Source organism: Elephantulus edwardii, unplaced genomic scaffold (assembly GCF_000299155.1).
Source record: "Elephantulus edwardii isolate Elephantulus edwardi_28Jun2011 unplaced genomic scaffold, EleEdw1.0 scaffold00188, whole genome shotgun sequence".
Taxonomy (NCBI): Eukaryota; Metazoa; Chordata; class Mammalia; order Macroscelidea; family Macroscelididae; genus Elephantulus; species Elephantulus edwardii.
In genome coordinates, this window is record NW_006399938.1 from 5269804 (window position 1) to 5280330 (window position 10527).

At 36.6% G+C, this 10527-nt stretch overlaps 1 pseudogene; it reads right to left on the reverse strand.

Moving 5' to 3' along the window:
• Positions 1-3485: 3485 nt before the first annotated feature.
• Positions 3486-5646, reverse strand: LOC102859624 (annotated as a pseudogene).
• Between the last annotated feature and the right edge of the window lie 4881 nt (positions 5647-10527).

Sequence of the window (10527 nt, forward strand, 5' to 3'; positions counted from 1 at the left end):
CCCCCCACACACACACACATCCTTATGCATCTGCTTCCACCCTTCCTCCACCTTGGATCCTCCTTGTATAAACCATTATTGTGGAAAAATTTTTGGTGAACATAGAGACTTAATCTTTAGAAGGTTTCATTCATCTTTATGGTGATTTTCAACCTGAATTCTATTTTAAGGATGCTGTTTGCCACCACTTAATTTTTAGTCTTTTTTTTAGATAAATCTATTGTAGGTAACAGGTTGATGGGCTTTGTTTTTTATCCATTCTGCTATTCTTTTTTTTTCGCTTGAATGATTCAGTTAATACATTCATATTAATTATAACTATTGAAAGTCAGTTTTAATTACTGCTATTTTGCTGTTTTTAATTTTTTTTTCAATTCCTTCTGGTAACTATGGTCCATCCACTTCCCTTTGGTGTCCCTGTGTGAAGAACTTCCATTAGAATTTCTTGTTTTCATTAATTCCTTAAGTTCCAACTTTTCTGCATATGTACTAATTTTTCCTTCTTATCTGACTGACAGATTTGCTTGGTACAATATCCTTGGTCAGCATTTTTTTTTCTTTAAGCCTTCTATATATATCATCCTATTATCTTCTTGATGGTATAGGTTCTGCTTAGAAATCAGAACTTAATCTAATTGGCTCTCCTTTATAGATGACTCTGTTTTCTCAAACTGTGTTTAGTGTTCTCTCCTTATGTATGATTTTAGAGAATTCGATTATTACATATCTTGATACTTTTCCTTTTGGGGTCTAGTCTGTTTGGGGTTTGCTGAGCTTGACTGTGAATTTCCTAATTCTTCTTAATACCTGAGAAGTTTTCTTCTAGAATCTCTTCCACCATTTTTTCAGTGTGTTCCCTGTCCCTATCATGTTCTGGAATGTTGACCATAAACATATTATACCTTTTGATATCATCTCACATAATTTTAGTTTTATCTTCATTTTTGTCCTCTCTCTTCTATGCTTTCTCTTCAAATATGTTCCCATTGAGGTTCTTATCTTCCAGCTCACTGGTTCCATGGTTTTGGTTCCATATCCTCTGGTTTTTTGTTTTTTTATTCTTTCAACATGTTAGAAACCTTTGCATTTCTGCCTTGAAGTTCTGAATTGTATTTCCACGCATTTCTGTTATTTCCAGTGCTGTTTTGCTTCATCCTCTCAGTCATGTGATGATTTTTTTTCAAGTTCTTGTACCTCTTTTTCTATACTCTCAATTCTTTTTTCCATCCTTTGAGGTTTCCTCCATAGTTGTTCATGTTCCTCCATGTTGATATAGATCTTCTGGTTCCCTCTCCAGGGGATTCACTTTATTTATGACATTCATTCTTTCTTCAATCTTTTTCACGTTCTTCTATTGTTGTTCTTACAAATTTACATCAATTTACTTTTTCTGATTGTCTGTTTCTGAGGTATTCACTTTATTAATGGCTTTCAGTCTTTCTTCCATCGTTTGTACCTTCTTGTGTAGTTGTTTCTGTGACTCTGTACTAATATGTTTCTTCTGCATACCTCTGAGTTATTTGTTTGATCTGAAATATACTTTGTTTTGTTAGAAGAAAATAAGATGACTTATTTTATTTTTTTAAAAATATTTGAAGCTGCCTGCTACTTTCTTGACATCATGTGAAAATTTTTCTGTGTATGTGTTTAAGTTCTTTCTATTGTGTCTCCATACATTGTTGATAGGGTTTTTTTTTGTTTTTTGTTTTGTTGTTTTTGGTTTTTCTTATAATCTTTATGATATTCATGCTTAGTTTCAGGCTTAAAGTGTTCCATTTATGAGGATGAACAACTCACTCCATTGGAAGTCCTTTCTGGGCCTGTGGAGAAGGAAAGTTTACCTTTCCTAAAGTCCTAGAAGTTCTGTCTGATATTCAGTACAGCTTTTCAGGAATCTTGTCTTATTGTAGCCTCTTTTCCTAAAGTCTATTTTCGTCTTTGTTCTGCACAGTGGTAAGGTCAGGTTCCAGAATTGTAACAGATTCTGTCCAGGAGGTTAGTAACAGCTCCCTCCACAGCCCTTTACTGTGCTCAGTCAGGGAGTAAGTCTCTCACCTGTTTGCAGTCTTTACTTCCTGAAGTCTATTGTCTTCTTTGGTCAGCTAGGTTCCAGAACTAGAACAGTTTGAGTCCAGGGGATGGTAGGCACCTCCCTCCATAGTTCTTCAATGTGTTAGTTTTGGGATGAGTCCCTCACCTGATTGTAGACCCCTCTCTTGCTTTCTTATCTCTTCTTCAGTCTGTAGGATGTAGTAGTTTCTCTCCTGTAGAGTTGCAGGCCCATCCTTTCTCTGAACCTCAATGCCTATAAATAATAATTATTATTTTCACTCTTTGAGCCAACGGAACTTCTGAGTTTTTCCTCTAGTGTATATTAGTTATATAGCTTAAATATATAAACTTATATATAGCTTAAAGATACAAATTTAGTTATGCTATGTAATTTACCTGTAGATTATAGAGTTTATTAGTAGGTGTTCAGTCAAAATAGTGACATAAAAATAGATTATGCTTTATGGCCACTGGGTGTCACCGCTACGCCATTTGGAAAAATAATTTGAAGCTGAATTAAGAAATTTATTTTGGGGACTAGTAAAGAGAAATTTATTTTTCTATTTTTTCATTATTTGATTTTAAATCATTTTAAATACTTGGACTTCTTATATTTTATAGTTGTTAATAAAAATAAAATAAAATATGAAAATGGAATTGTTTAGAACATTCTAGGAGTGTTCATTCTTCCTCATCTTTATCCCTTCAGAAAGATTTTTAATCTAGGAGAGTCATGTAATACATGTGAAGAAACAATGTGAAGGTTAACAAGACTGACAAAGGAAGACTAACAGAATGTGATAATTAAATCATGAAGATCAGAGTGAAATCTGTGACACTGGAAACATAGAGTACAAAAATGTTTGACAAGTGAAATAGATATAAGATTATATTTTAGTATTTACATATCAAAGAAAAATAATGCATAGATGAAAATTCCAACAATGATGACAACTTGTAGAGCCCACATCCACTTCCATCTCTTACAACCAAAAAGAGCTATTTTCTGTTGATTCCAAATCATACTAATTTTTTTATGTGTCAGAGTAGAACTTCACTCTACCAAGTTCGATATAGTTATGTTTTAGGTAGTATATAGCAAGGTCTATTTTCCAAGCTATCTCTGGGTAAATTTGAACCAACATTTTGGAATAAGCAGAGTGCATTATACAACACCCAGACATTTTCACTGTCAGACTAACTTTCAGGTATCATTTGTTCATTTCCCACATTTTTTTTGCTTCCTTTAGAATTTGAGTTTCCATAATAGATCTGTAATCATGATTCAAATTTCCAAAAGTGAGATAAACTTGATGAACATATAAAACTTATCCAGAGAGATTGTGGAAAATTTCTGTTTCATAGTATCAGAGTAAATCTCTTTCCTACCCTCAAATAATAACTTTTATTTGTCATTATTAAAAGTTTAAATTTTAAAAAGATTCTTGAACTGGTGACTCATAGCCATAAACTTGTTCAACTTTAGCACCTGTCTCATCTCCAGTAGCTTTTCTAGAGCGACCACCTTCACCATGAAGCTCCATGAGTTTGCCCAGTTCAAACTTAGGCTTCTTCAACATTTTTACTTTTCTAACAAATCCATCACAGAGAAGATAAATAGACTGCCAAGCCTTTTCTATATCTTTCCCAATGCTGTCTGGAATCACTTTTTTGACCATTTCTTTTAAGTCATTTGTCTGTACCCCTTGAATCATGATTTCCATCATTTTCTTCTGGACTTGGAGGACCTGTTGGTGCAGAGCATAAGAGGTCTTCTGAACTTGATTGTTGTGTTGGTTTGTTTTTGGGGTTTTTTCAAAGTTTGTTTTATTTTGTAAAACCAACACAAAACAGAAAAAGTAAATAACCATCAATAGTCTTGACATCAACATGAGCTTCAGTCGTAGTCTGTCATTTTTTGATCATGGAACACCTTTTGTCATGCGTAATATCCATTCCATAGAAGATGGTGAGTCAGTTTTTACATTGAATATCCTCTGTATATACCTTGGATTTTCTAAATGCAACGTCATCATTTTACAAAGCAGCAAGGCTCACTTCAAAAATAGTATCTTTGAGCCTGTCAGGTGCAATCTTGGGTCCTTGAGCCCTTGTGACTAATGTCTTCCCAATGTTTCTTATATTGAACATGGCTGGTGCCTTTACAGCATACCAGTCTTTCTTATAAAAAGGATCAACCACTTTCTTCTTTGCTCCTCTTTGCCACACCTTTTGTAAGGAGCTTGTTCCTGTTGACTGCCATGGTGGTACTCAGAGAGTCAAAAGAAGAGTCTTTAGTAAGTAAAAAAAAAAGAAAGAAAAGAAAAAATAAACTTTTGGAGTTTAAACAAAAGCTTTCATTTCCATAATTTATTTTCATAATTGATTGGCGTAGAGTTGGAATAAACACACAGCAGATCCTCCACTGGGTTTCCAAGAGTGTAAACTGCCCAGGCAGAGAGTGACTGTGTTTAATCTCGAAGGTGAACTGAACTGGGAGATTTGAACTGCCAAAGTGTCAATAATATTGAGTTAGCAGTGCAATTCCTTGTGGGTTACTTTATCATCTGGAGATGATCTCCTATTTCAGATGCTTATCAAGGAAGTCTGGTGGTCTAGTTGTAGGAAGTTGTACTGCAAACCCAAAGGACTCTCTTCTCTGGCAGAAGCTACCTGGGGTTCTGAAGGAGAAGATGAACAATATCCTCTCTGACTTATAACCTGGAAACTCAAAGGAGGACCACTGTGGCTCAGACAGACTTCACAACAATGAGTGAGTCAGATAGCTATGAGCAAATCAATAAATAATCTTACAAATGCCCTTTACTTACTGATGGAATTTATGCCTCTTTCATTTGTTTTAAACAAAAAAAATCAATGCCCCAGGAATGAAACTTGTTTTCTTGTCCTTCCTTTCAGCCAAACAGATAAACTGAAGAGACAAAGAATAACAGGGAAAGACTTCTTCTTTAGTACTATTCACCATGTTATAAAAAGAAGCAATGGCTATAGTGAGCTAAAACACTCAGCCTTTCAATAATAGTGATTTAAAAGCTTAATTTTGAAGTATGGCCAGGAACAGCAGGAGGCAATCTTAAGAAAGAAATAATTTTTCAGCAAGACAATACTAATTGTGAAGAACTCACTGCCTCAGATTTTTTGAGATTGTAAATCTTTAGAATAGAAAACTACTTATCTGGTAGATTGAAACTGTTAGCGTTTTGGTTAGCATTTCTGCGTTTTTCATACTGTCATCAAAGCCTATTTAAATCCCATTAGTCTGTAAAGGGCTAGAATTACTACCTGGCTTCTCTCATTTTCGTAAAAGAGGACTGGAGTCTCCCAGGAAATGGGAAGGAAGTACTTAATTTGAATCAGCAAGAGCCAAAAAAAGGTTTTTACACCAAGAAGTAGACCTCACCACAGCCAATTATACAAGTCCCTAGGTGGGGCTGGATATGATCAAGATTTCGGAGATTGGGAGTCAGTAAGCTGAGTTCACCTAAGGCAGGGAGTACTCACTCTTTTCTCTCCTTTTCTGATGATAACAAGCTGTGAGATTGGAGCTCGCCCTTGTCTTATCCAGGGGTCCATCACCTCTTTCCCCTTCTTTATTTTTCGTTTTAAACCTTTTGGATGGCCTATCTTTCACTATCCATATCACTCTTATTACCTTGTTATTGTTGTTGTTAAGTGCCATTGAATCGAGTGCCACTGTTCGTCGAGTTTCCAGAGGCAAGTCATTTCGGAAGTGCAGTTTGAAAGTCTTCTACAGGAGCTGGTTCTACAGAGGCTGGGATTGGTGAGCACTAGATGGTGTGTTGATTTGCTAAGGGAATTGAGGTCATGTGGTAAGGCCTCCTATTTAAAAAGCTCTTATTGGCAGGGGGCACATCAATGGGGACTAAGGTGGATGATTTTAATCTGCAGTCCTCAGTCTTGGTTCAAATTGTTTTTTTTTTTTTTTGTCAAGCATTCTTCTAAGTGGTATAGCACTGGACTGTGCATTGCTGTACAGAGGTAACTCGTGGTTGCTGTGATGCTGAACACTGTGATACTCATGTGCCAAATGTGATAATGGTTACCCATGGTAGACAGTGTTTGGTGGAGCTTTCCAATTAAAACAAGCTTGAAAGCAGGAGTGGCATCCTCTTCTGAAATGGCTTATCTCTGGAAACTCTACGAACAGTTCTCAGGTCTTTTATTTATAGGGTTTCTATGAGTCATCTAGAATTCGAAGGCACTTAATAACGATGACAACATAGAGAGAGCTACATTGGCCTAGTGGACAGAAAGTTATGCTACCAAGCACAAAGTGGGTGATTTTAATCTGTGGCCCTCAGGCCTGATTTTGATTGTTTTAAGTCAAACATTCTTGTACATGGTATAGCACTTGTCTGTGCATTTCTGTATAGAGGTAACTTTTAGTTACTGTGATGCTAAACACTGCGACATTTATGTGCCAAATGTGATAATGGTTACCCATGGTGAACAGTGTTTGGTGGAGCTTTCTGATTAAGAGAAGCTTGGAAGCAGGAGTGGCATTCACTTCCAAAATGGCTTGCCTCCCAAAACTATGTGAACAGGGCTCTTATTACCTTAATGAAGTATTTTTACTTGTTTTGCTAAATTGCCACTGTATGTGTCAGTTCACTTAACTACAGTACTCAACTCATTCCCTTGAGGAAAATAATCATAAATGGTTAGGAGATAAAGAGAACTCTGGTTTTGCCACTTTTCATTTCTACCTCTTATATTTTCATCAAGTCAGGTCAGCAGGCCAAAACTCATAACTCTATCTTAGAGAGAGTGTGAAGAAATCCCGCACTGTTGTTAGTGAGTATAAGGGGTTCTTTTGGTAGTCACTTGCCAATAAGACAGACAGATTGCAATATCCAGATCACTATATTGCAAATCTGGGGAAGAAGACAGAATTCTCTCTAAACTGCCTCTCAAGCTAAGGTTAGTTATTAACCTACTTAACATATTAGTACGTCAAAATCAAAGTTACAGGGTTTTACATTCAAAAAGATAATTAATGTTCAGTTTCTAATAAACAGCTTATGTATAGTTTGCAAGTGTCTGAGAAAAATACAGTTTCAAAAGGTAAATACTAGTTCAAGAAAGATGCATTTCCCTTTTAGGTAAATAGACAGTTTAAGGTAACCTTCATGACTACTGAGAAGTTAAAACAGGGTCTGAGTAGAAAGCAAGCGTTAATTAGATGGTTCAGCCTGCAAAACTTGTTGGATACTGAAGGACCCCTTAAAGGTTAATGCCTGTATTGAGGAGTCTACTGTATAAGGAAATGTTCCAGGAACCCCGAGACCCTTGCATGTGAGGGACCCTCAGAAAGTTGGGGCTGTAAATGGTTCTGACTTTGTTCCAGGAGTTGCTCCAGGTTGGCATTCCCTGGTGAGCCATTTTACCTATAAAGGGTTAAGCTCGCTGAGAAAAGTTCTGAAGGCTATGGAATGTTTCCAAGTGCATCCCTTGGAACACTTCAAGTCAAGAGTCTTTTATCAGACTTACTTAACCATTGCATTCACAAGTCAAAATATAGTGGGAGAATACAGAGTCTCAAGTTGTTTAAAATAACTCCCTCCAGCCAAAATATCTTTTGTTTCTCTGTACCCAGAAAGATGTGTACCTGTACCTCAGCACCATGAAAAATGTATTCGTGTACTTCAGCACCCTAAAAAACTGTGTATGGGTGCTTCAGCATATTCCTGCCTTTGTGCTTTACAATAAATACAAGATTCAGCTCTAAAAAAGTGCTGCTAGCGTAACAGAGCTTCAGCCCTTCAACTCCGTATCTCTAGGGAGTCTCTGTCTCTGAGACCCACAAACCCAGAACACAGGGTGCAGCAGAATACAACTGAAGAATACCAGAAAAATGTTGATATGTGTTTTGTTGAATATGCAAAGATATTTGACCATGTAGATAATAGCAATGGATGGCTAACATTGAGAAAAATGGGAATCCCAGAGCCTTTAATTGTGCTCATAGAAAATCTATACCTAGATCAAGAAGGTATCTGAATGGAGCAAGGGGATACTCTATGGTTTAAAATCAGGAAAGGTGTGGGTCAAGGTTGCATCTTATCTCCATGCCTATCCAATCTGTTGAAATAATGCTGAAGAAATAATTCACACAGCCAGACTATGCAGAAGAATGTAGCATTATGTCTGAAGAAAGACTCATTAACAATCTATCTTATGCAGGTAACACAATTTAGCTTGCTGAAAGTGAGGAGGATATGAAACACTTGTTGCAAAAGATCAAGGACTACAGCCTTTTGTATGGATTGCATTTAATTTAAAAAACAAAGGTCCTCATGACAGGACCAAAAGTCAACGTTATGATACATGGATAAAGGATTAAAGCTATCAATTATTTCATCATTTGGATCAACAATCAACATCCTGGTACCAGTAGTTAGGAAATCAGGAGGCATATTGCCAGGACAAGTTCACTATCAAGTACTTCTCCAAAATATAGAAGAGTAGTATCAGTTTGAAAACTGATGCATGTCTGATTTAGGCCACAGTCTTCTCAATTACCTGCTATACATCAGGGAGCTTGACAATGAATAAGGATATCAGAGGAAAAATTAATGCCTTTTAGTAGTGGTGCTGGAGTAGAATACTAAATAGCCCATGGGCTGCAATAGACTAGGCATGTCTTGGAAAAAGTGCAGCCAGAATATTCCTTGAAGGCAAAGATGGTGATGTTTCATCTTTCACCACTTTGAACATGTAGTTAGGTGGGGGTTTTCCTTGGAAAGGGACATTGTACTTAGAAGGATGGAGAGTCAGTGAAGGAGAGGAAGGGCACCAAAGAGATGGATTGACACTGTGACTTGAGCAATGGGCTCTAGTGCGTTAGATATTATGAGGATGGCATAGGATAGGGCAGGGTTCAGGTCAGCTCGTCAGAGGGTCACTATGAGTCATACTTGACCTGAAAGGACCTAACAACTGGTAGCTTTGTAGAATTTTCCTCTATAATCCTTAAAGGGTGATTTAGAAGTGTCAGCATCTTCATCTTTATAATTTTCAGCTTTTCCCATAGATTTGGTGAAACCTAGTGAGGTGTGTATGTATATATAGATGTGACTATATATAATTTTTTTGGAGTGAATGGAAAACAAAAACGCTTATCTCATTGTTCAAACTATTTTAACTATCTCATAATAGTGACAGCCAAGCAATAAACCAAGAACTGAGTCCTGAGAATATATTTTAACCTATATTTTATACTTTATTGGTATTGGCTTTCATTTGGAATTTTCAACTGTAAGAAACAAATAATGTTTTACTTTTGTGAAAGAGTGAATAAAAAACTCAAGAGCTGAGAGACCACAAAAAACCCCAAAAGGAGACCGTGAGTCTTTGAGTGTCAGAACTGAATAAGAGTCAATGGGACATTTAAGAGAAATCCTAATTCTTTTTTTTCTTTTTTAAATTAATAAAAATATTTTATTGAATTTCAGGAACTTGGTACTTTTTCTGCTAGAGAAATCTTATTTCTTAATTCTTATTTCTTAAATATTAATTCTTAGTATTTCATAAGAAGATAAAGCTCTTCTTACAAACTTCTTCTGTTAAAACCCTGCAATCTCTGTTGTTATTTTTTTCACACTATTGTTGATTGGGTTCAGGTCATGCTGACCTGGTGTGTTACAGAGTAAAATTGTTCCTAGAGATTTCTGGGCTATGATTTTTATGGAAGTATGACATCAAGCTTCTTCTACAGTACCTCTGGGTGTGTTTGAGCCATTAACTTAAGATAATAATGTTGACCACTGCTAGTTAACTACAACTCAGTTGCACCATCTTAAACCAAAACCCTCCCTCCTATTGGTTCTATTAGACTCACCGTGACTCTTTAGGACAGAGTGGAACCACTCCACAGGGTTTTTCGTATCATAAATCTTTATGGAAATAAACTTTCATGCCATTTGCTTCCACAGCAACTGGTGGGTTAAACCACTGATCTTTCTGTTAGTAGCAGAATGCTTTAAAAACTATGGTATAGGAGTTCTGTTGCTATGACTTTCTGCTTTGAATGGCTTTGTTAGACCATTATTTAGCTAACTGCTTCAACTCTGTCTGACCAGCAAGCATGTTAACCTGATTCAGCTGTTTCAACTATGGTAAAATTGGTCTCCCTCCTTCATCAATAGCTCACAAGCTCAGACCAAGATCTACATAAAAGCAACATAGCCTCAGCAGAGAGATAGCAGCACAAGAGCAAGAGCATGACTTGTTGACTTAGCTCAACCTTTCTGGAGATTTAGAATTTGTCTGCATAGCCTGAATGAGCCTAATGGGCCCAGATAAGACCAGGGCCCTGAGACAGAGCCAAAGGCCGAGCCAGAAGTTTTGTTTATTGGATAATGGAGGGGGAGGTGGTTTTGGAGTGCTATTTACTGAACCCAGACTTTCTCTTTTTGATATCCTTTGTCCCTC